The sequence below is a fragment of the Corvus cornix genome, chromosome 1 (genome assembly GCF_000738735.6).
Source record: "Corvus cornix cornix isolate S_Up_H32 chromosome 1, ASM73873v5, whole genome shotgun sequence".
Lineage (NCBI taxonomy): Eukaryota > Metazoa > Chordata > Aves > Passeriformes > Corvidae > Corvus > Corvus cornix.
Window position 1 is genome coordinate 110,212,173 of NC_046332.1, and position 26,528 is coordinate 110,238,700.

At 47.1% G+C, this 26,528-nt stretch overlaps 1 long non-coding RNA gene across 2 annotated transcripts; it reads left to right on the forward strand.

Moving 5' to 3' along the window:
* Window positions 1–212: 212 nt before the first annotated feature.
* LOC109143879 lies at window positions 213–25,180 on the forward strand. Of its 2 annotated transcripts, XR_002044270.2 has the most exons (4): window positions 213–778; window positions 2,599–2,688; window positions 14,031–14,105; window positions 23,954–25,180. It is a non-coding gene; the product is annotated as an uncharacterized LOC109143879 (long non-coding RNA). The 2 variants fall into 2 exon arrangements; XR_002044269.2 differs by lacking the exon at window positions 2,599–2,688.
* The last annotated feature ends 1,348 nt before the right edge of the window (window positions 25,181–26,528 follow it).

Below are 26,528 nucleotides of genomic sequence, written 5' to 3' on the forward strand. Positions count from 1 at the left end.
TAAGGCAAATCTCAGAGGAGAAAACTCAAGGGATTAACAGGATTTCTTTTCCCAGTGGTATTGCTGGATTTCGAATGAGGCCTAAAATGTTGCTGATGCTAAAAGTATGTACACTTTTAGCTTCCCAGGCTTAGCCATGCCCTTTAATAATCTTTAATGATCTGATTCCTCTGCAGTACCAACAGTAATAACAGCATTGGGGTGGTGCCAGGAGATGATGAGCCATCCTGGTTACACTTGAGGGCTTCAAGAAGACAGACTTCTACTGCTCCTGCCTAAGAAAAATGGGTCACTTTTAACTCCAGTAACCAAATCCTACTCCCCCTTAAGCTGCCAAGTGCCTTCTCCCACAAGATCCTACCTGCCACACTCTGTGCCCCATGGGGTGCTGTGTGCCTGCTTTGCCTGCACTTGCAGCCCAGCTACAAATGTGGTTTTTCCCCAGTCACCGTGCTGTCTCATGAGCTGCGGGGATCTGAAAGGGTCTGGAGAACACGCTGGCACTCCAGCCCCTGGAGGCAGGCCATTTGCACCCTGCTGAAGCCTCTGGTTTTGCCAGGCACATGACAAAGTTGGCTGCCGTGTGTCATCATGGTGAAGAGGATCTGAACAAGAGCCCATTCCACGGGCGGGCTGCAGTGCCAGCACACAGGATTGGAGCTGCTGGGGCCCACTGCAGGGAGGGCCCAGAGAATAGAGACAGTGAGCAGTCTCTCCTGTGTTTGCAGTGTGGAAAAAGGGCTTCTGAAGGCACCTCACGCTTCTGACAGTTCCTCAGGTATGTTGCAATCCTTTGAAATCAAAGCCTCCTCACGTGTGCAGTTTCTGCACTTCTCCCTTGGTGCTGTTCTCCCTCTCTCCTGGTGCCGATGCTGCCTCCTTCCCCGACCGGCAGATGAGAACTTGGTTTCAGTGCACTTCCCTTTGGCCAGTATTTTTTAAAGTCAGCTGCTGACCAGCCTGTTGTTCAGCCAGGTGACTCCTGAGGCAGGTACTCCTAAGTTTTCTCTTTCACAAACTCCCGGGATGGCTCTCTCACAGCCAGCCACTTGTTCCCACCCACTGCTTGCTACCGTGGGACACAGCAGTCAGTGCTGCCGGACTGACTGAGCGCAGCCAGCCCGGGATGCAGGAAAGCTCTCGACTCTTGCTGGAGCCACTGGAGGGTAGTTCATGGCATGACATCACCAGCACAGCGCAGGCATGAGCAATGACACAGAGGGGAATCGGGGCTTGGATGCCAGGGGGAGGAGGGAACAGGAAGAAAAAGAGAAGGAAGAAGGAGATTTGTTCTCTGTTTTCTTTGCTGCGAGTCTCAGCAGCACACCCTCGCTGTGTTAGAGAGGGATCTCTGGTTTAGGGACACTGTAAAACACACAGATTGAAAGGGAAACCACCACACTGCCTTGCTCCTAATCAAACCCTGATTTATTGCAGCATCTTCATTTCCTCCAGGTAGTGGGAAGCTCGAACTCAGCTCTTGTCTTAATTCGCCCTGGTGCATCACCAGCTCCTCTCCCTTCTGGCACCAGCAGGGGCTCTCCCCAGGGTTCTCCGCCTCCGGGCACCATGCCCGGGCTGCTGTGCCATGGTACATTAGAGCATGGCTTACCCTGTAAGCCCCACTAATCCCTCCAGGGCAGGAAAACACTGTTTAACAGGAGGGATGCCGCAGAACGCAGAGACTGTGGCGTGCAGACACCACGGTTAACAGGGGTGCCCCAGACTCCTAATCCCCGGGTGTTACCACTGCCAATAGGTTTCTGGGGGGTTCTGAGGACACCCGGGCCCAGCTGAAGGACGCAGATTTGAACCCGAGGTCTCCAGGGCTGCAGCCACAGCTCAGTCCCTGCTCGTTGTCCACACCTCATCACAACCACCACGTTCAAAGAGTCTCGAGATGCTGTTCCCACATGGAGAGTTCCTTTCTTTTTCACTGATTTATTGAACAGAGTAGGGTGTCCTGACATCCCTTAGGATTTCTAGGGAAGGTATTTAAAAAAAAACCCTTGGATCTGTAGGTTTCCATTAAAATAATGGCACCAGGCAAAGTATAAATGCTTAGGCAGACAAAGATAAGCATTGGTGCTGTGGCTCTCTATTTAAATCAGACCCACACAAACGCCGGTCTGGACAGGAGAGACCCAAAGTCTTTCTTGTTCATTACGTGAGCCTAAGCAGAAGACCTTTATTTGAAGCTTATTTCTGCTTTCATATGTCACAGCAGCAGTATTCTCCAGCAGTGGAGGGCAGCTTTTCTCTAATTTTAGATCTTTCTCTCGGAAGATGGCAACTGACAACGGAGACAGGCCTCTGAAAAGGACGGATTTGAAGGCTTGCCTTTTTACTAAAGATGTACAAGCTGTGCAGCGCGGCAGTTCTTGCGAGATCAAACCGAGTGGATTTCAGATTCAAATCCCACCCTACTTTGAGGTCAGACTCCAGGCAATGTGTCCCAAGCTGCTCACCAACAGAAAGGCAGGCATCGTTTTTTTTAGCAAAAAGATACATATTGTGAGAGCTAAGGAAGGGGAGCAGGAGCAGGGATAAATGATTTACCCGTTGAGGAAGTCAAACAGATGCTTTATTGTCTCCCAGGGCTCCAGGCTGGATACATCAATTTCTAAATAGGGCTTGCTGCACCTCAGTGGATCGTTTCGGGCTACAAATTGTCCCGCAATGTTCAAGGTAAAGCTTCTCTGTTTCCCTCCCGAACAGCTCATTGCACCTGAGAAAAGGCAGAGCCAGCCCACAACATGGGCAGAGGTAGGAAACGCCCCACCAGGTCAGCCGCGATCCCCCTTTTTTGTGTCCACACTGTGTCTGATGGGCTTTCAATAGCAAGCTTAGGAGACACCTCAACAGCTTGCTCTGCACCGTCTCAATTACTAAGAGAGAAAAGTTTCCACAAATAGGGAGTCAAAGTGGGCAAGCAGAAGCTGCCAGCTGAGTTACTCATAGAGGTGAGTTAATTTTTCTTCTGTGGAGCTCCTCCCTCATTACAGATGTGTCACCCTTTGTGTCCTCACTTGGGGCAAGTGATGTGTTCTCCCCGGGGCCCTTTTTTTGTCATTAAGAAGGCAATGTAAAGTATCTATCTGTGTATCTGCCTAATCTCATTCCGGCTGTTGCTGTGATGGCTAGATAACAGATATGAAAATTAGGGCTTGTCTAGCAAAGCTCAACTCTCCTGAATGACTTCCAAGAGGGAGTGACCAATCTCTAAGGCACACAGGGCTGCCCTGACAGGCAGCAGCCTGGAGACCAAGCTTCCAACTCCCATATATGTTTGCATTCATTTCTGTGTAATTTTTAAAAGGAGTGTCATATTGGATTTTGTTCAGGTGCACATTCATCATATATCAATGTCTCATGGAGCTTCAAATTTTAAAGGGATGTTATAAGGCTAAAAATAATCTTGGCTGGTTTCCCCTTTGCTAATCAGGTGCTGACGGCCACACAAGCTGAGTGGGAAATGCCTGTCTCTGGTTTGCACTCCTTTTGCTCAGGAGATGGAGACAGGGCAGAGCTCAACATCTCTCAGCAGGGTTCAGAACCATGGACCATAAGCAAATTTTTCTTGGAGTGTTGAGCAATTCGTTCTCTAACTTAACAGACGGAATTTTAAATATCTAATTTAGCTTTCCGCTGCATGTTATTAGCCTTTTTTTCCCCTTTCAGTTTGAATTGTAAAAGAGAAAAAAAGAGAGAGAAAAAAAAGAGAGAAAAAAACCTAGGCTTCCCTTGGTACCCAGGCCCTCAGTTTGTTTTCCTTTTCAGTCTGATGCACAAGGATCCAGTAAAGATTTGCAAATGCTGCTGGAGAGTGTTCATTTACATCAGAACATGCTGTTTGCAACTGATTTTTAAAGACCCACTCTCCTTCTCTACTAATTTTACACTGTGAAATAAAATCGTGCAAAAATAATACATACAATGATTTTGACAGCAAACTAAATAGGGCGCTCTGTAGGAGATGCCATCACTGAGTTTGCCCATTTTGTTTAGCTGAGAAGGAGCAGGGGAACACTTGCTTTAAGAAAAATCACTCTCCAAAGGACAGCAGCTGGGGAAGTGGAGGCTGGTAAGCAGTTGCTGACTGAAGATTCCTAAGCCTGGGAGCACTTACTACAGGCAGTTTTCCCTTTGGAGGGTGCGAAGCTACGTGTGGTACTCTGCCACCCAAAGGGGAAGAGTTTCTTATCCTCCCAAGAGGAACCTTTCCAGTGGCTCACTGTCCCCTGCCAGAAAAAAAGCACATATCTGTCTTCATCTTGCTCCTCTCCTTAAATTGAGAGTGCCTTGCAGTGCCATCCTGTCTTTAGAATGACTTGGGGAACACGCCTACAGACACATCTTGGCAAAGAGGGGAAAGGGAGGAGTGCAGAGCAGGCAGTCATGGCAAAGACTGTTGTTTTGTACAGGGAGCAAAATGAAGCAGAGATCTTCATGTGCAAAAAAAATAGCAAATGCAAAAAAAAAAAGAGGAAAAAAAAGGAAAGGAAAGAAGTGCAACCCATAGACATAGCATCATAGAAATCTTACACTTGTCTGTGTACTGGGGCCTCCTGTGGTGAGACCATACGTGGAATAGAGACTGCTAGTATTGTTCAGATAGACATGACACTCCCTTCCTCTGCTTCTGCTGGGAAAAACACCCCGAGGTGGTGGAGAAGGCAGTTTTTCCAAGAACAGGAGCACATCCCTGTCAGCCCCGATGAGGGGATGCCTGGGTGACCTGAACACCCCTTTCCCCTCTCCCCATCTGATTTATTGCGAGGTGCTCTCAGCGGTGCCATTTCCCCCCCGATCCCAGGGGGCTGCATCCTGCCCAGCGCCCCTGGGACGGCTCCAGAGCAGGCATTCCTGCCCACTCCTCCAGCTGCTGCTTGTGATCCTTCCAGAGCGGGCATTCCTACCCACTCCTCCAGCTGCTGCTTGTGATCCTTCCATCTCCATCAGCGCCACTGCCACCGGCTGGGGACCGGCGCTGCTCTGCAGCCTCCTTAGCACCAAGCACATTACCGGCACTCACAAATCATTCTCACGATAATTAGCAGCAATTAGTGACTTAATGGAGAGTCTTTGGGGATTCCTAAGCGTGCCTCATGAGCGTGGGTTTTTTAGGACGGTGGAAGTTGAGAAAGCCCTGAGGAATGCTGGTGGCATCTGGCTGTCCCTTATCTCCGTGCCTGCCCGGATGCGCTTGTTTGTGTGCGCCCTTCCCAGGCATCGCCCCGCCGGGGGAATTCCACCTGCCTGCGTGTGGTGGCATTCCCGGGAGCAGTCCCAGTGGATCTCTGCCTGCTGCCCCCGCCCAGCCCCCCGGCCCTCCCCCGGACTTTTTGTGCATGAAATCCATGCACAAAAAGGCATGTGCACAAGGATAAACTCCGAAAGAAGGGGAGCAAGCTCAGCTTCCACAAAAAGAGGGGGAACGCAGTGGGAACCAGTTTAAAATCACATTAATTTCCTTTGCCCCAGTAGGTCCTCGGCTGTGCCAAGGTTGGGGCTCCCGGGCAGTCACACAGGGTTTGTTTGTTGAGGGCACAAGGCATGAACTCCTCAGCCAAAAAAAACCACCCTCACCTAATTAAACTTCTCATTCTGAAAACAAATAGAGGTTCTCAGAGGAGACAACGCAGTCTCCCTGAGGTTGTTACTGTTGGGCAGATTTTTGCAAGTCATTAGCAACCTCGGGAAAATGGTGATCAAATGGCTGGAAATGCAGCTTTCCAGTTTTCCACTAAACCGAGCATAGTAAGCCGCTGTGGCATAAGCATCTTCATAATGATGTTTCTGAGTTAACAGGAGAGGCCTGGGGTGTTTTAATTGCCTTAGTTTCTAAATACATGTAAAGAGATTTGTACACGTCCTGGATGCAAACGACCTCTTGGGGAAAGGCTGCCTTGCTTTCCTTGTGGCTTTTTGCCTCTGAAAGAAGGGAGAAAATCCCATTAAGGCTGGGCTGTGGGTGTGGTACTAGCATGTGCCCAAGACTATAATTAATGCAGACACTTACTACTTCTCGTTTTGAGATATAACCAGCGCCTCTATATCTGTGAACCCTTCTCAGCTGCTAACACAGCTTGTTAAATACGCTTTCGTCTAGCTGATTTTTTTCAAGATTTTTATGCCGTTTCGCTGGCAAACTACAAGTGACATGAAGACACATCAATAGAAATAGGACAATTAAAATAGATAGATAGAGAGATAGTCAGTCAGTCCTTAGGTCAGTATGCAAATTGCTATTTTTAGAAATTACACATTTTTGCCCTGCATTTGGGATCTCATCTTTCTGTAAGTACGGGCATTCTGCTATATAATAGGGTCTACTGCTGTATGACAAGTTATTTTGTAACACATTGGCAGCAGTTTCAATTGCACGAATCGATCCACGCATTGGAAATTTAAAACAGAATTTTTGCCTTTACTGCCTAGTTTGGTTTCTACCTGTTCTCTGCATGTGCACAGGGAACATTAGTCTCGTCCAAATTCCAGATCACTATTTGCTTGGGGTAATTTTAATTGAGCTGGCTGAAGGTGAAACTCACCCCAATGAATAATAATACCTGCTCTTTTAGAAGAATGACAGAGATGAAAATAGAATTAATTCAGAGATCCATTCCTATGGTCTAGCCACTGGGCACACATCCTCCAAATTAGACTGGACAGAATGGGAACTCCTTTGAAATCATCAGGCAGCCAATTCAAAATAAACACAAAGGAATGCCTTTCCATAACGTACATCACTGAACTGGGGAGCTCACTGCCACCAGTTGATGTGGAGGCCCCCAGTACAAACAGGTTCCAGCAGGGCTTAACCAGAATTGGGAAGTTGGACTAACCACTGCTGCAGTCCCCAGAGGTTTGGCTACAAGCTCCAGCTGAGAGAGTCTGTCAAGTCTCCCATTTGCTGGTGATGAGACGCTGAGACGGTGGCGAGGTGATGAGATGGGTCATCTCCTCGCCGTGTTCCTCTTCCTCCTTCCCTCCCCATCCATCACTGGCTGCTTTCAGGAATGCAGTGTCAGGTGGATCCAGAAGCTTTGGTCCGGCCCTGTGCACTGCTCTCGGTTTCTGCGTTGCAACTAGGGGCATGTCAAGCCGTGTGGTGCCCAGGCACAGATGATCACCTGCATGCACAGCTGGTCCAGAGAAGCTGCTTGCACCCCTGCTCCGGAGACAAGTCCGTTCCACACATCTCTCCTTTTCTAAGTACTGAGGTTTGCAGAGAAAAGATCGTATTTTACTGGAAGGTCCACAAGCAAACCAGAGCATTCAACCCAGAGCTGGCTTTGCAGTGCCTTAGTGACCCTCCAGAGGAATTCAAGGCAGACTGCATTTTTGTGTGTGTGCTTGTTATCTTATCTTTGAAGTCCTTTGGGAGGCCTCCATCTGCCTTCAACTGACCTGAATGCAGTCTGACTGCAAATCTTTGTTTGAGGAAGTAATTGTGTGATTTTTTTTAGCTCCCATATAACAGATAGATGTAAAGAGCCTGCCCAGTTCTGTCTTATATTCAACACATGGCTTCACACTGCATAATGTTTTCATTAGCATCACTAGCAGAGATGCCAGGTCAGAGCTCAGCCCTCCACCTTCAGTAGGCCCAGCACAGTCAGTGCTCTCAGACCTCTTCTTTCCCTAATCCACCTACCCTAGGGCTCAGGAGAGAGCTATTTTCCAGCTCTTCCAGAGAAAGCCAGGGGTGTGGGGTTCCCCCAGTTCCTCCTTTAAGGACACTATTTTCCCACTTGCAGTCATTCCCCCTGTTCACTTTTCAGCACTGAGCATGCTACCAAGGACTGGGAATGTTCCTGTGGCTCACCAAGGGGCAAGCCATAGATGAACACTTGCAGAGGTGGAGATGACAAGACTACTACAAAAGACTATTTTTGTGATGCAGGAGACTGACTGCCTGGGTCCCCCACAGTGGCTGCCTGCACAGCAGTATATATATTCAAACATATTCCCCATTCATGCAATTCCATAAATGCTTGTAGGTATCAGTTTTTCATAAACACTGTGGACAGACTCTGTTAAGTGATTAAGACATCCATTTCCTGCACAGGTGCCTGTATCCCAAGGGTGTCAGTTGGAGTGTGCTGACTTTTCCTGTTTGCACCCAAGCAGCTGATTTCAATTTCTGCTCAGACCCCTTCCTGCACTCTGGCCGTGTGAGGGAGGCATGAATTGCAGACTAAATGTAGTGGTTCTCCACGAACAGTGGGTAAAATTCACCCTGCCAGGCCTTGCTCCAAAGCTGTGGCCCAGTTTATACAGGAGGATGGTGGGAGCAGCACATCTATAGAGAGGGCTGTTGTACCATTGTGCCATGAGAAGTCTTTCCATGCTAGCCTGAGAGTCAAAAGGAAAACAATGGTCCAGGAGACAGATCAGGAGGGCGCACAGGTCTGAGGTGAGTAAAGAACCCACAGGAATGTAAAATGAGTGAGCTTTCATTTTCTGTATTACCTGTCTTGGTAGGAGGGCTTTTGGACAAGATTTTTTTGGAGATTTTCATGAGAGATATTGGCACCAACTGACACAAGGTTAATTCCCATCCTATTGGTTCCTTCTGTGCCTGTGGAAAGCAAGGCAGCATTTCCAAATGCATGAATGGGGTCTGGATCAGACACTGCAATGCCACCTAATAAATTCCCCCACAGCTGAGCTCCTTACCTGAGCTAGTACAAATTCTCACCCTGCAAATGGGAAGCACTTCTAACTTAGTGCAAGGTAATCTTGTTTAGCTCAGAGTTTCAAAATACAAGTGTCCCTTGTGACATAACTCGACCCATTCACCTGGCTTTGGGTTTGTTAATAATTGAGAAACACTTAGTGGCACCTATTGTGGAAGTACGAACGACTGATGCCAGCAGGAACATTTCCTATAAGGGACTGGAGTTTATCTACGGATCCTTTACTTACAGAGGAAGAATTATACGAGTGGAGTTAATCTTAAGTGTGTGTCCCAAGTGAGATGGACTTAGGTGTCTCCTTCTCCTGAACCCCCCCACTACCCTCAGGCAGCAGCTATATCCCCTGACCAGTGGTCATATTCACCAGTGGAGAGGAAGCATTGGAAAACTGACCTTCAGAGGTCCCACAGGAGGTTTTTCAGTTGGAGAGAAAATCCTTCTCCATGCTCCTGCTCCCTTGGCTGCAGCACAATTACTGCAGCAGTTGGTGTGTGCTTGGAGGGACCTACAGCTGAATGCTAAATTCATTTATTTCTCTGATTGGACTCTGCCTATCTATTTACCAAGCGTAACTGTGTGTCTCTCCAGCCTCACATGGGTACTCCCTTGTTTTCTTTTCCCATTGCCAAGAAATATTAAAATGTTTTGCAACAGCTGGCTGGGAGCACCCATATCCCAGGGCAGCTGGAAGACAGAGGATATAGACACTCTCCTAGTAAAAGGCAAGCGCAATAGATCACATTCCCCTTGGGCAGAGTGGGAGTTCAGCCCTAATCTCCCACATCCTGTGTGAATGTCCCAGCCACCTCCTGCTTTGCTTGTTGACACATAATTAAAAAACACAAAAGTTTATTAGAAATACAGGCCACATTTTCACACAGTGTCATAGAAGTTGTCCCTGCACAAAATGTGGATTCCTGCTTTGAGCAGAAGGGGCATAGGTTAGTAATTCTTACAGTATTAAGACTTTTTGTTCCAAAATGCTTCACTTTTTAAAAAGGCGTGTGTGGTTTTTTGTTTATCCTGTAAATTATACTCAATCAAACAGGCCCTTTGTAACAACAAATGTAATCACAGTGACTTAGGAGAAGCAGCAGAGAAGAAGCACGTGTTTCATTGGAACTGCAAAGGGAATTAAGGTAAATAAAATGGATAACTTGTGCTGGAGTCAGGACATGATGTAGGCCTGAAGTCAGTCTGGTACTTGCAGGCAACCTGCTGAACCGAAGTGGGACATTTAACACCACAATTTGGGTTTTTTGTGTCATAAATTGCCCTATCTGAACTAGTAGTCAGGATTTAGGAGTGGGCTGATATTGAAAAAAACCCATTAATTGATTATGAAGTTTTTCAAACTTTCTGGACTGCCAGCACTGTTGTGTTCACTCAGTCCATCTGCAGAGAGAGGCTGTTTGCAGAATGGGCGGCTTTTATCAACCTTCTTCCTCGTCAGCACGTTCTTATCTGGCAAAGGCTGTAAAAGTGCCGGGTGAGTTCAGTCACCAGCTGCACCCTGTGAGTGGCAAATTCTCCACAACTGCCCCACTGAGGAGACCTAGGAAACAGTTTGCAAGGCCTACCTATGCTAAACCACGTTCAAAAGAACCAATGCCAAAATATGAGAGAAAACCACACTCAACCTTGTAGCCAAGATCAAGGCTGAACCCAACTAGGGATTTTCTCACCATTTTTCTTCCAGTGGACTTGCCTGTCTTAGCTATTGAATGATGTCTTCCACAAACATGATGCTTTACCTTCATCCCTGCCACAGTCACCCCAACTCAAGGTCACCAGTACCCACTTCTTCCCCCTGCAACTGGGTCTTTTGTAAAAACACCCTCTGTAGGCATTGATTTGGCCTCGTTCTTTGCCTGAACTTCATCCAACAACAGCACGAGGCGGTGCAGCTGGGGGGGATGTTTGGAAAACCTCGTTCATGAAATGTAAATACTTGTAGGTGATTGCATAGATAATATGGTCTCATGGAGGAGCCACTTGATGTGTCAGTGTTAATACCTGCATCCCTTCATTCCCCCGGTGTTTGTATGCACAGTACATATTTTGCTTATAGAATACAGAGCAAGGTTGTAATAGAGACGTCTTCAAGCTACATTTATTTGATCTATTTGTTTTTACATTATTTTTATGCTACTAGCGAATGGGCTGTTTGGGAATCAAAATGCCAACGCTGAGGTACGAGCAGGATCTCTCATCTCCATCCCCCATCCCCCATGATAAAGAAATCAGACTGGTATTGATTGTGGCAGCGAGGGGAGCAGAGTACACTACGTATGCAAGTCCATGGCAGTCATTTAACACCTTGGGAATGGTGATATTTTTGCCTTAACTTCCTGGCAGTTTAGAGCTGTGCTCTGCACTGTGGGACAGCATCACGTCTTTTGGGAAGACACAGCGGGAAATACCTTCTGGTAAACATCGTTAACAAGCAGCTTCAACAAATATTGGTGATTATGCATCACTCAAGGTTGAAGAATGGCAAGGGAAAGATGTGTTTCTTTAACCAGCACACCGCAGGCATTCAGACCTCTGCGAAGAGGGATCCCTGCAGGGCTGATCCCAGGGCTGTCAGTTCCTGCACTGGCAGTGTCTCCCTGTGTCCCAAGGGCATTTCTCCCTAGTCCCAGTGGCAGTGGCAGTCCCAGTGGCAGGTTTGCTGGCAGTGGCCTCAGCAATCACAGCCCGAGGGAGAGGCTGCCCCAATGCAGGGGCAGGTTAACACCCCCTCCCACGATGCACATCCCAGGGCTGACTTCTGTCTTGGAGAATCCCACATCAGGGTGAGTGCTGATAGCCAGTTGGCTTCAACAAACCCCCCAAAAAGCTTGGTTTCAACAAAGACAAACGTGCAGCCTGCCACTTGAATGCTTTTGCCCAAACTGCCTTCAGGCCTGTCTCCCCCATGGAGACTGTGGCCATATCTCTGAGATCCTGGAACCCAAGCACCTCTCCCTCTTTCTGTCACAGCTGCTGCTTCCTCCAGTTTCTCATCTTTTTGTCTTTTGTCCTCCTGGACGAGGTCAGCCAGACTGTGACTCTCTTTCTGCTGAAGCTGAAGGCCCATTAGCCCTGTTGTGCAGAGCTTGAGGGATTTGCATTTATCACCGCCCCGTGTGTTTAGACCTTGCTGAAAGTGCTCCTTATCTCTCTCCCCCATTGAGCAAGGGATGTAATAACTTCCAAGCCCTTACCAGTACCCAGGATATGAATGCTGCCACCTCCAAACAGCCTGTGACACTGCATCCATCACCTTGTGTCCGTCACATCTCAGCCTTGTGGGAGCTCTGCTCCAACCAGCCTCAGGCAGATACACATGGATTATGTATCTCTGCTTCGAAGCAGAAGATTTTATTGCTTTCTCGACGATTATAAAATACATTCTTAGGTCTGAGTGTGCTTTATCTTTCTCTCTTGCTGGCAAGTGTGAAAAACAAAGCCTTAGAGTTTAAGAGCAGAGATTTTTGTGTGTGTGTGTGTGCAGGTTTGAGGTCAAGGTGTGAAAAACCTACCTCCAACTCCTAAAACAAGATGTGAAGGTGCCACCAGTCTGTGACATACAACTGCCCGAGGAACAAGCTTATTTACACAGGAAAAGGTGCATGCCAATTGATTTGTGCGTGTACAAATGAGAGGGCTCATGTGTGGACAGACCAGGAGATGCCAAACAGACCAGAAATGGAAAGCTGAAACATAAAAGGACAATGGCATTTGAAAAATGCAAGTGTTTGCTTTTATGGTGCATTTATAACAGGCAGTTCATAAGCCTGTACCCTTCCTGGGCTACTGTAAAAGCGAAGTGAGAAATGCAGGGAGGAGTATCACCTTTTATCAGACCAGCTGATAACAGCCTGAGAAAACAGATAGATTGGGACACACAAACCCTTTCTCAGGCCAGAGGAGAGGTTTCTGTTCAGATCCAACAAGAAGTCCGTGTACTTGTTAAACTTGGCTGTTTTTCATGCCTTTCAGAGGTTACAGTTGCTATCGGCCGTGGGATTCAGCTGTCAGGAACAGCTGGGAGCTGGCAAGGGATCCCACACCCCCAGGGATGCCTGGATGCTGTGCCCCCTCCCCTGCTGTGCTGCTCATTCCTGCAGCCACCAGCTCCCTGCCAAGGGCCTCTCTGATGCCCAGTCTGAAATCAGGACTGCCTGGAACAACTTGTTCCTGGAAAATGTGCGTTTGTGTGGTTAGACATGATCTGCAGGGATATAGACAGGAGGACATCAATGGTCCCAAACAGACTCCTCAGTTCCTGGTTTCCTCACATATGCTCTGGAGCTGTCCAGTTGTCCCAGTATACCCCATTAACCAGGATGGAAGTCATCAAGAAGAGTTGGGAGCCTTGAGAGTCTCATATAGTTGGTAGCAGTTCCCTTTCCGGGACCAAGGCCAATCTGCTAAGAAGGGTGAATTTGGAGGATCCTGAACTGGAGGACAGGATAGAATAGAATAGAATAGAATAGAATCATTTAGGTTGAAAAAGGCCTCTAAGATCATCAAGTCTGACTGTTAACCCAGCATTGACACGCCCACCCCTAAACCATGTCCCTCAGTGCCACATCCACTGGTCTTTTAAATGCCTTCAGGGATGGTGAGTCAACCACTTCCCCAGGCAGCCTGTTTCAATGCTTGAAAACCCTTTCCATGAAGAAATTTTCCTAATATCCAATCTAAACTTCCCGTGGAGCAACCTGAAGTCATTTCCTCTAGTCACCTGGGAGAAAATACAGATACACACCTGCCTATACCCTCCTGTCAGGTATTTGTAGAGAGCAATAAGGTTTCCCTTGAGCCTCCTTTTCTCCAGGTTAAGCAACCCCAGCTCCCTCAGCCAATCCTTGTAGGATTTGTGCTCCAGACCCTTCCCCAATTCCATTGCCCTTCTCTGCACATCCTCCAGCACCTCAGTGTCCTTCCTGCACTGAGGGTCCCAGAACAGGACACAGAATTTGAGGTGTGGCCGAGGACTGGGCCATCCATTCTCTCGTCCTGCTGGGCACGCTATTGCTGATACAAGTCAGGATGCTTATCTTGTAGCAGCTGCTTAACCAAGGGGTGTTCAGCTCTTTGGGGTTTCCCACTTACCAACTGGTGTACCTCCTGTGACCTGCATAGCCTCAAGGTAGGTTTTAAAAGGTCAAAATAAATTGTTTCGACCTTCCACGGTGCGGGGGAGAAATTGTTATTTCTGTTCTGCACCGCATTTTTATTCCACGGTGGAATGAGATTTTTTTTTTTGCACTTGTTGCTGAAAATTGGGGACGTCTTGTAAACTCACCATTCCTCGACTGGTTCTTTCCACAGCCCTTCCTGAACAGCAGCTTTGCAGACTCCTCTGGGCACATTGCCAGATGGAAGGGATGCCTTCGCAGGAGAGAGGTGAGGAGAGGTTGTTCGATTCTCTCCTATATTTGCACCAAAAGAAGCTAAAAAAAGAAATGCCTCTGTACCTACAGTTGCACTAAATATAACAATCTAGCTGGTTCTATATATACGTTTTTAAAAGCATGCCATGTGATACTTGCAAAGGGTTGAGCCTGGAAAATAAATTACAATGCCAGAGGGCCAGAGCTGTCAGTCACTCCATGCAAGGTAAACCACTGATTGATTTGGTCCTCGAGAATGGCTGACTTTTCTCTTTGTCACCCTCTGAAATAACAAACTTACTGTATTTTCTGGTTAAACCAAAAAAAAAAAAAGAAAAAAGAGCTCAACAATAATAATAATAATAACTGATATCTGAAAATCCAGGGAGTGCTAAGGATGTGGTGTAGAGATTTTGGTTCATCCAGGGTTAAAACCTCGAGCCCGCAGCGCCGGTGATATCAGTCACTAATAGTAACCTTGCGTAGCTGCATGCATTAAGGTGGTGTTGGATGATAAGGCAGAGGAGCGAAGCAATCTGTTGGGCTACAGCTGAAAATAGAGTCACTGCTGCACAGGGAAAAGCTCCATCCCCTCCCTGGCTCTTTCTTCGGAAATGAAAATGCTGGGAGTCGTGCCGAGGGAAGGGAAATCTGATTTCCCACTAAGAGACAGGGTGGCACTTGTGAGAAGGATTTCAAGGTCACGGTGGCGATGCTATCGGCGGTGATGGGGGAGCCAGGCAGACAACAGGTGAAGGCTTCTCGGAGGTGGTGGTGCGCTGCTGAGGGAGATCATCCGATAGCTGTGGCGAGCTGCCTGCCGGGGGGCACCTTCAGCCCTTGTTTTCCACACAAAAGCACTGCAATCCGGCCAGCAAGGTGACAGTGAGGGGTAAGAGGTGAAGGAGCCTCAGCTTGCGTGCCTGTAGATAACTGAGGTTACACAGCCACCCACCCTCACACGCACCAGGCAGTCCTGGAGCATCCCCCTCCACTGCCCATCATCCTGCTAAATCTTCTCCTGCTGCCGACAGGGGAGAGTCAGCCTGGCAACAAACTCATATTTCCTTTAATCACACGTATTCAAAGGCAAATAAATGAAATGGCCGGGAATTGGGAGGCTTGACCAAGGCCAAACGAACTCTCAGTGCAAGTGAAGTCTCAAAATTGCAGTTCTGTCAGTAAACAGGAGGATTTGGGCACAGGACCCTAAATTTCCATCAATATCCTTTGTGCCAATTGTGTTCCACCCACATTTCTAATCTTGGGCAAAGCACTTACGTGCTTGGCACCTCTGTTTACTCTTCTTGTAGAACAAAAAGAAGTCATGAACCACTTCACAGGCTTACATTAGAATTTCCTAACTAATATTTATATGGGTCTTGGAGATCCCTGGCTGGGAGGTACTACAAAAGGGGATCTCTACATCAAAGGCACAAATATCCACAAAAGTGGTTCGGGGAGTACAAGGGCTGGCTTTTGCAAAGAGGCTCCTGAACTGAGGGCAGCAGTGTGAGCAAAGGTTGCACAACCCAGTCAGGGTACGTTCCAAGGTGATACTGAGACCTTAACTAAGTCTTTTCTGAGGGCAGTGGAAATTTCACCCTGTTAAGAACAGGTGCAAGGCATGTGGAATGTCATAAATTTAAACTGGACTACCTTTCCTAAATTATCTGATTTGGATGGAGAATTAAAAAATGCCACTTAGCTTGGCAACAAGCACTCTGACCTACCATCTTGTTTTTTTACCAGTCTTTTTTGTCCTCATTTTTTTTGCTCTCCAAAATACAGAGCTGATCTGGACACTTGAAAGCATGCAGTCAAGAGTTTCTCTGATTATGCCAACACTCATCAATCCCACTGGCAGAAATACTAACAGATCCTTGGTGCTCTTTTGTAATTAGTGAACGAGTATATTCTTGCAGTTTAAGCATTGGGGAAGGTATGTGGGAGATGGGGATTAAATTGGCCCCGAAAAAACCTTCTTGCAGAAACTTCCATAATAAAAAGGCTTTGGTCTGCATTATTATGGTCTCAAACTGGGCTGTGTTTCCAGCTCTCCTTGCATGCAGAGAATGTTCAGGAAGGACAATCTTAGGGTCAGAGCATGAGACAAGAAATCAAGTGAATTGGTTGCCTTTAGTGATCAGCCATAAACTCCTTCTGTGACAGGGAAGACAGACATTTCCCTGCTTAACAGTCAGGCAGAAGAAAAACTTCCCCCTAACATAGACCACTGTTGTAGGAAGAACCTGAGCAAAGCCAGATCTTTCCCTGGCTGTAGGAACTACCCAATCAAAGCTGCATCCTGCCATTCTTACTCCTGTGCTGCCTCTTTCTGCCCTCCAGAAGGGATTTAGAGCTGTTGTACAGAAGCAGGTCCAGCATTCAATCCAGCTGCACACACAGAGACAGCAAGAAAGCTTGTGGCACTCACTGTTTCCCTTGCCCTATCATTTCCATTTCTAATGCTGCATCCAGATTTTGTGTTTATCTTTCTTGAAGCCATTCAGTGCACGCTGAGATTTTAATGCCTGGAAGAGGCGTTAAGTAATGAGCCTCTTAAGTACAGCTGCATCCCCTCAGGTATCTCCTGGCTCTCCTGTGGGATCAGGCTCTTCCCTACTTTTGCCACTGGCACAAGGCTGTGCCAGCGGGGTGACTGCTGCAAGGATTAAACCAGGGTCACAATTAGCTCAAGATTTTGAGTACTGAGGCCAGGGCCTAAGGAAAATGGCAGGAATCCAGAAAGGAGGGGGTACCCAGCAGCACAGCGGGTGTCCTGGGATAGCATGGTCTCTGCAGGAGTGCTGCACACCACTGCTCTGAGCACCACAGATCTGCCCAGAGCTGAAACCCCAGGAGATCTGTGCTATCTCTGTTGTCCCCGTGGTTTTTGTATGCAAAAGCAACCCACCAATCTCACTTTTTAAGTCTTTTGCAAGGTTTGAAAGGAACAGGGGAGAAGCAATGTTAGGGGTAACCCAGAGCCTCGGGCTGGTGTTGTCAAATCCCAGAGGAAAGGAGCCAGAAAAGGGTAAAAGGGAAGTGGGAGGAGAGCTGAGGTTCCAGGAATTGTTAGCTGCACGTACAGGAAAAATAATATTGCCCTCCCTTTCTCAGTAGCAACAGTGGAGATGCTTTGCTGCAGACACTGAAAACATGCAGGTCTTCAGCCAGATGCCTACACGTGTCTGTGCTTGAAATAGTGGCCAAGGAAAAGGCCAAATTCTCTTAAATCTGAGCTGTTTGCCAAGCTGCACATTCAATAGAGAATAAACTGCTGCGAAACACTTCCCTCCCCCATCCTCTCTTCTGCACCTGAAATACTGACCATCACAGAGCCCCACGGTCTCAGCAGTTTTCAGACAGCTCCTCTCCCTCTCTGTCTCACAGAGAGCCAGAAGCTCCCGGGGCACTCTGCAATGAGCAGTGCTCCACTGACACTGCTGCCTGCTTCCTAAAGATGGAGATGTTTAGGAGCAACAGGAGTGATTCCAGATGATTTGGTAATGAACAGAGGTATGACAGGAACATTGCCTATCTTTTATTAAAAAATCATTTCTAGATGAGAAATAAAGGACTGGGGGAGGAGGGTTCTTTCTTCCCAAATTACATTTTGCAGGACAGAAAATGCAAATTAGCAGAACAGTTCTTTTGGTTAGCAAACGGATTTCAAAATTTCCCATTCCTGATTTCTTTGCAGTCCCCCTTTCTGTGCAAAATGTAATGTCCCTGCACCTTGGGGTTGAATTTTGCTCAGTTTCAGAGAGAAAATTAGTTTCTACCTCGCAACACTTTATGAGGATGCCAAAGACAATACTGGTATATATTTCATCAGTCTTAATCCTATCTTCTCCAGAATTTCCAGTAATGTCTGTGAAAAGTTTATAGAATTGTCCCCATTGCCTGCTGAAGAAATGCAAGGCCAAGAGCAGAAACAATCATTCCAGATCCCTCAAAGCAGCCTAACCCTGACTATCAAACATCCTGTTAGATGGGTCAAGTTTTGTCCTGCTGTAAACCAATGCAACAGTATTTAGAGGACTCTGGCTTACACCCATTGATGAGTATCTGTTTGCCATTTCTTAGATAAATGACCTCCCCACAAAAAGTATTATTCATCTGGGGGATTTCTTTATGAAAACAGCCAATTATATTTCATATGGGGTTCATAGGTTTAACTCCAAGTCTATTGCACTTCATACAGGTTCTCTCATCTCCGTGGGCTGTACAAGACGACCCTTATGGGCACTGTGACTGCCATTTTTCATAGTTTTCACCTGCTTCTTTCTTGCAGATTTTTGGCTTGGACAAACCTAAATGTCCAAGAGGAACTTACCTGCCACCTTGCTGAGGAAACAGCCAAAACAACAAAATGGAATACTTTAGGACCCAGGGAAACACGATTTTAAATTTTGTTCTGCCACAGGCTTCCAGTATGACACTGGATAAGTCACTTTGGTCTGGGTCTATTGCACCTAGTTCTTGCTATATCACTGGAAGCCCCTGTGGTAGGAGCATGGTCTGTTAGGAAGCTCTGTTGCCTTGAGGGCCAGGAAGGGAGCTGGGAGTTTGAACAGATTACCCTGCTTTGATGCCTGTGTTTCTCCATGGACTATGTAAGAAATTTAGTCTGCTGGGTTAGACACTTCTGCTTCTTAAAACAGGAAAAGTCCAGGCTTTGACCTTTTGTCTGGGGTGACTTTATGATGTGTATCCCATATCGCTGCCCTATGCCCAGAAATTAATTCTTGTGCCTTTCTATGCCTTTAAACTGAGCTTGAGAGGGGGAAGGAAAACTGAGCAAAACTTTCTCAAAGCAGTTTCCAGCTTGTTCAAGGTCACACAGAGATAGCACTTTTTTTTCCAGCTGCGGCAGGGGAGCGAGGAGGCACCTGGCTTGCTGCTTTCCCGTCAGCTTTTGGCCAGTTCTTCAGTTTCCTTTTCTCCGGAGAGAGACTGAGAGTTGAACTTTGTTTTTCCTTCCCTGGAATTTTGGATTTTCTCCCTTTTCTACTGGACTGCTTCAACATCAGAGCACATCGGGAGGAGTTTCCACCGAGTACAGAGGGCCTGGCCCTGGCCCAAGCCCCAGCTCCGAGGAGACCAAAGGGAGGACTCGAACACTTTCCCAGGTTTTTCCTCCACAGCGAAAGATTTTATTATTTAGCATTATTTTCCTTTTCCCGTGTGTTTGTTAAATAAATAGTTTTTATCTCCTTCACTTTCCTTCGAGGAATTTATTTTTCCCGAACCTGGTGGGGGAGGGATGGTTGTGACCTGCCTTCTCTCAGAGGATATATTTCGAAATTTGGCCAAACCGCAACACCTTTGCATGGGGTGGTTCCAAATGTGTAGAGGACACTCAGCATTTAGTCCACACAGCAGCACTGCCAAGAAAAATATTAAATACAGTGAAGTAATGAGATCCATCCTTCTGTTCCTGACAGAGAGGGGATGGCTACGTAGACTTTAGAAGAAAGTCTGAAAGTTGGTTTGAATGCTGACACAGAAGTTGGCCTGGGTCTTTTAAATCTCCACAGCATCTCCTTATGTTTCAGAATATTCCAACCCCCTTTTCATTCTACAATAATATTAAAGAGCCTTTAGAATAAATGGCATAACAGAGTTTTGTGGCCAGGATGCTTGAAGGTCAGAAGAAGGAATATTACCTCTTTCCACGAGCCTTGCCTTGCTTTGGAAAAACACAGCTCGAGATGGAAGTTTGAGATTAAATCCCAAAGTCCACATTTGGGATGATTTGTGAGATTCAATGTGAGCATTTGCAAAATGCTCATGTTTACATTTCTCCTGGCCTCTTGTTGTTATCTTCCATCATGAAGTGCAGGTGTTAGAGCACAACTACAACCACGCTGCACTCTCTGTTCTGTTATGAGCTTTTGATCACTTTAATCACTGTACCTAAGAGTAGCTTGATCTATTTTTTCCAGCTAATTTGACATTCTACAAGGTAAGAAGGTAATTAGTGATGTCTGCTCTACTGAAAGAGTACAGAATTTCTCTTATTCCCCCAAGAGCTTTACATTTTGGCTATAGCCATTGTTAGATAGAAAACAATGCTTCTTTCTTAAAGAATGAGACGTAAAAGACAACTTTAAGTAACCTGATTATGCAGCTTGCCTACATTTTGCTTTAGCTCTGTCTTTGATGCTATACAAGCAATGAATTTTAGCTTTCCTTTGCCCTCGTAGGTCCAGCTCCTGGAGTAGTCAGTGCTAGTTACCTGCATGCCTCTCTTGTATGTTTGCTGACTTCATTTGGCAATAGGCTCAGGTACATGGCTGAAAACAAGGTTTTCTTGTTTGGGGCATAGGCATGGTTTTGTACCTCTAGGAAGTTTTAAGTAGGAGGTTCTGCTGCTTTTATTGCCTGATCTTATCTGAATCACTTAGAAGGTACCAGCTGTCTGAATATTAGCTAATTGCACAATTTGTGTGTGTTTGTGCAGGCTTTCATAAAAGATAGGAATGGCATCAGTGGGGTAATGCTTTCACCTTCCCCAGGGGACTCTCTAGCTGTGTGACCTGACAGCGTTACACGGCTCATTGCAGAACAACACTGGTCTGCTGCCTCCCGAGCAGCAAGTCTGACCTTTAGACAAACCATCTGCTTTCTCTGCTCTCTCTCTCTCACTCTCTCTGATCTATGGCCGCAAAGGAAAAGGAGTGGCCAGCAAAACTTCAAACACGGAGAAACATTTCAGCCTGAATTTGCTGAGGTGCTTGGGATTCCAGCCTCCCCTGGGAGGTGGTGGCTGTATCAGAGCTCTCCAGCGAGTTCCCAAGGAGGAGATGCTTTTGTAGCCAGACAGGCAGTTTCTTCCCTCTGAAAACCAGGGGCAGGCTGGATGGCAGCAGATGCTGCTTCAGAAGCTCCTTTCCAGGTTTTGATAATCAGCACACCTCCCAGTGCCAGCAGCGCTCTGAAACCCGGTGCAGGGCTGCAGTGTTGGTAAAGCATTTGCAATCTCTCACACAGGTGCCCTCTCACCCTTGCCTTTTGCAATAGTGCAGGTGGTCCATCCCTCCCCATCAGCCCACAGCTGCGCTGCTGGGACATGAGACGCTGGGACATGAGGCCAGTGCTGAACCCCAGAGCAGTTCCCTGCCTTGCTTCACTCTTCTAAAGTGTGATGGTGGGAAGGCCTTGAATGTGTTGGGATTTCCCTTTCCCTGGGTTGTTCTGCAGGGCAGCAGCTGCCATGTGTCACTGCCCACTAGAAATGGGCAGGTTTCACCAGGTGGATCCAGCTGAGCTCAGAAGAGCAGAGAGGAAGGCTGGGGATCCTCAGCTCATGAGGGCACCGTTCTTGCACTCTCTCCAGTTTCCTTCTCTCCATGGAGATGGAGTGCTATAGTTGAGAAAGCAAAGAAGAAAGAAGATTTAGGTCCATCTTAAGACACCTCAAGGTCTGTCTGAAAATAGGGCAAATGTACACCACTTCACTGAACTTCTGAGTTTTAGCTTCATTTTAGAATTGGGATGGTTACTCCTGCTCATATAAATCCTGGAGCCTCCCTAGCTGGAGCAAAGAGCCTCATGTGTAGCCCACACAGCTCTTTGGAGTACTGCAGGGCTTCACTAATCCTTTGCCTCTATATTACAGTAGAGTGCAGAGTTCCCAGTGAGTTCCCCAGGCCTCACTGTGCAGATGCAGATGTCCAGACCTAGAGGGATTGGTGATGGCTCCAAGTCTTCCAGCTTCTCTCAGTAGCCTGGGAGCAACACCTCTTATGCTCCTGGAATCAGCTGATGCCAGCAGGGATTGAGCTGAGAGGTCCTGAGCTGCTCACACCACTGTGACCTGCAGTCCCTGTTTAGCTTGTATAGGAAGGAACAAAATGAGGGGTGCCTGTTGTTACTGCACAGGGTCTGTTATGCAACAAATTTTGTTGTAAATGAATGGCCAAATCCCCAGTGCTCCCCAAATAATAGGATTTCTTCCACCAGCATGTCCTAAGTGAAACTATTAGCCTGTCCATGAGAAGGACAGGAGACAGATGGCTGTGTGGGGAAGGACAGTTGCAGTGTAGGATTCTTCTTATCCAAGAGCTGCTGAGATGTTTGATCTTACACTACAGAAACCACATACTCCAAAGGCAGCAGGATCCAGGCCATAAGGAAGCGAAGATGGGAAAAAATCAATCCACCTTATCAAATAAACGTGTGTCTGGAAGCACATGCCTAAGATAACGATGTTATTTCTTGGCATGCTTAAAAATTAACAGTCTGGTGAGAAGCACTGGGTTTTCATGATGGTGAAATCCTGGGGAGCCCATGTGCTGTCTCCTTTTGGAGAGTCCAGGCCCCAAGCTGGTGCCTGCAGTGCCCTCACTGGGGCCAGGGGCTGAGATCTGTGTCACAGCCGCCTCGCTGCCCTCTCCGTTCTTCCTCCCTTTGCTCTTCCAAACAGAGAGCCAGGCTGCAGTGAGGGCCACATCCACAGAACCCCCCACGTGCCCAGCCCCTGAATATCTTAAATGCTGCATAAGGAGCATTGTGGGGCTTTTTTTACAAGACAAGGCTTCGCATTTGCTGGGCTTCTTGCTGCAGTAAATTGGCAGATGATGCTCTAATGAGAACAATAATGCACCCACCCTACTGCCTTCCATCACTTACGTGCTCTTTTGCAGCTTGTGAAAGGCTCTAAAAGCTTTCACCAGACACATTGTCTGATTTTTAGGGAGTGTCACTAGCGCTGTTTACCCTAGACAGGCAGAAGCCTGTTTTTATCCCACACGGTTGCTGGGACAATTAATGTCAGGCTAAATGACCAATAATTAGTCTGACCCAAGGAGCCCTGATTCCAGAGGTTTTCCAGCAATTTCAGCAGTGGCTGCTGCCTCAAAGCAGCCTGTCCAAATGGAGCACTTCAATAAACTGCTTAATGGGTGGCGTGCTGGGATGCAATCAATTGGCATCAGATGTGCTGTGCCATTTCGCACCAGCTGATGGTCAGCACCAGTGACTGTGCGTGTGCTGTCCTCCTGTGACAAAGTGATCTGTGTTCTCCAGAGTTTTCTACTCAGAGATACGCATGCAAGGGACAGAGAAGCGTTTCAATTTGCTCCGTTGTTTCTGCTTGTTCAGTTCTCCAGCTACAGGCTCAGGACCGTCTTTACTCTTTGTTAGAAAAGTTACTTGGCAGCTCAGATGAACTCCCATGGGTGGTTATCACCAGGTTGTGATTAAAATTATCCACCAAACAGCTGTTTCTTTGGAAGGACCGTATTGTTTCATTAACCTGTAAACCCACTGCAATTAAAATTGGGTTTTGAAACTACAACAAAAAAAAGCTGTCTGCATACTATCTCACTGTTGAGCATGCCATTTCCCATGTGCTCTGCTTGTCTCCTTTTCCTGAAGCATCTCAGTGTGAGGGACTGAACTGACAGGTGATCTTTTTTGACTTTCAGGTTACCTTTTTCTGCTTTAGGACCCACAGCCAGCTTCTACTTATTTATGCATCTTTATCTGAAGGGGAATCGACTCTATTTTAATTGCACATGAACGGGATGATAATAAAATGTTAATTACTTTTTCTGCCTGTGCACTGATCTCTATCTGGCAGAATTTGCCCTTGATGATCCCAGAGCATCAGCACCACTGCAGACAAATAAATGCAGACATGCCTCTCGCATGAGAATCCAGGGATCTCCCCCATTGTTCCCAGGCTGTTCAATGCTTTTCCATTTCAGCAGCTGCATGCAGCATCACTGATGTGGAACTGCTCAGCACATGTGCTATTACCAATATTCACTATACTGGCAATCCCTACGTGAGACCTAGTGTGGGATTTCTTTTGGATAAGATGGTGGTGTCTTTTTTTTTTTGCAGGACTGAAATCTTCTCATTGCTTAAACCACCCAGAAATGGCCCACTTGTCTGCCTCAGAGGAATCCTAGGCTCACAATAGCCGTTTAGAACAGGGAGCTGTTCAAACACGTATCCGTCATCCATAGCTTCCCATGTCCTGTAACATACCTACTGCTGGGATAACTGAGCACCTGCCAAGATTCTATATTGCTAGCCATGAAGTCCTCTTGAATTTATCAACACAGAAGCTTACACTGCTGCCTGGCAAGCTTTTGTGACTCAACCTTAACCTCTAAGGATCTTCTGAAGATGAGAAAGCATCATATTCTCCTTGCAGATTTAATCACTGTTTCCTCTGCTGTGGGCTCTGACTGACAAGATGGTAGAGATATCCTTAGCTCAGACAAAATCACCTGAAAGCAGTGGCTGCTACAAAGACACAGACCACACACTTGTGCCATGCATTGTGTTTGGCATCCCAGGTTCCCAAACAAAGCACACAGCAAAGCAGAAAACTGCCCACAGCCTGAGGTGACCGACTGACCATCAAGGTCGGTCAGTTGCCTTCCAGAAGACTCTGGGCCATGTTTGAGCTGCTGGTCCACGTGCAAGACACTCTCTACTCCCTCACTGTCCCTTGAGCTTCAGAAGGATGCTTACAACCTTGCAAAAAGCCCCCCCAAAACATGGCAATGACGCATCGAGTGACACTAGACGGCAACTAGAAGCCACCAGAGGAGTGCTGAAAGATTCCCACCTGTTAACAGTAAATCATTCCATTAGAACTCTAGAAAAAACAAATGTGACTTGTCCTATGCACCGATGTCTTTCTCAAGTGCTGCTTTTCACAGAAGTCCAGGTTTAAGGCCTCTCCCTTTCTTTTTCTGGATGCTCCCCGTTTCTCAGAATATGTCCCAGAGTTGGAGGCAATTCCCTTGCTGAGACACTGCATTTCTCACCTGCTGGTTGCAATTAACCACTGCCAGCTGGGGTCTGGTGAGCTGCTGAGGAGCCAACAAGAAGCAGAGACCAGCACGAGGCCTCGGCAGCACATACCCTGAGAACAAACAAGAAACGCAGTGCTGTGTTCCTGAGGTGCCTCCACTGTAAAACAAGGTTCTCAAGGCCCAGTGTGTGTGTCAGTCTGGTTTTGGAGGCTCAGCTTGCTCCTCATGCTCTTACACATTGCCATCATGTGTTTGTTAGAAAGGAAACGTGGAAATAAAGGTTGCTGTAGGTAAAAACAAACCCAACTGTGCTCTTGTTAAGAAATCCTCCCAGTCATCCCTATCCCAAGGCAGCATCAATCATCCCAAAGGATAAATTACCTCTGACTATGGTGGTTGCCACACTAGGTGAGCTCTGGAGGTGGGCAGAGCCCCCCCTGTCCCTTGCCCTGCCTGCTGTGTTCTGAGGCATCCTCATGAGCTCCAAACCACAGTTCCCAATAGTCTTCACCTCACTCTTCACCTGTCTGTAAAGAAGCCTATATCAGTGCTCACTTATCTGCTGGGGCACATAGGTTTTCATCTCAGATCTCCAAGGGAAATTCCCCTGAATTCTGTGAAGGTAAGTCAGCCTCCCTCCATGTGCCCCAGGAAAACATCCTGGCATTCTGTCACTTGTTCATTAACTGCCCAGTGCAGAAGAGGATGCACAGCAGACAGGCACCACATCATCCCTGAAAACATCCAGTGCATGCCTATTTCAGAGGAAACAGCAATTCTGACCAATAGACTATTCTCTCAAAGCAATGGGAGACAGTATTGCATCTACTTAGAAATTCCTAACAACCCTTAAGCCGCCATGTTAAGAAAGTACATGCTGATAAGGTCTTTCCCAGGACCTATGTCTTCCCCTTCTCATTAAATATAAAAAGCAGGGAGAAGGTTTGCCTTTAAAGCTAGAGACCAGAGCAAGGGTGAAGCTCAGACTGGAAAGAAGCCCCACCACCTCCAGCCCCAGGGACCCCTGTGTCCCATCAATACTCCTCACATTGCACTAGTGCAGCAGCCCAAAGGGTGCCAAGCCCTCTGCTCCCCTGTCCCTTGATCTTTAAAGGTCCCTGGAAGGCTGTAAAGTCCCCCTCACAACCTGTGCTCTGATCTAAAGGACACAGCTGTGGAAAGAAACAGTCACAAAAAGGTGACCAAGACTACCGAGTGCACGCTATGTATGGAAAAAGTGAAGCTATAACTTCCTGTAGATCTGCAGAAAAGGGTCAAAGCCTGCCAGGCTAAAGAAATGCCCTGAAGGATTAAGCTGTGATACTGTCCACTTTTAAGGTTTTTAGATGGAGTCCAGAGATTTTCAGAGTACAGCCTCTGCATGTAGGTAAAAGCAAGATGAACTCACACATTTTCGGTTCCTCAGCACAGCTCTTTGTCATCTGATTTAGTCTGGGGAGGCTGCTGCAGCACCATCCTCATTTTGGTGGATATAGAGGATCTGGCTGAGAAAAATGTAACCATTTTTTCAGCAAGTCAGATTTTTTGCTGGTAATTTCCACCTTTCTCCGGTTCGGCTCCCAGGGGATTCACAAAGGGGTTTGTCATCTCTCCAGGTCATTCAGCACTCTGGAATGTGCTGTAAAATT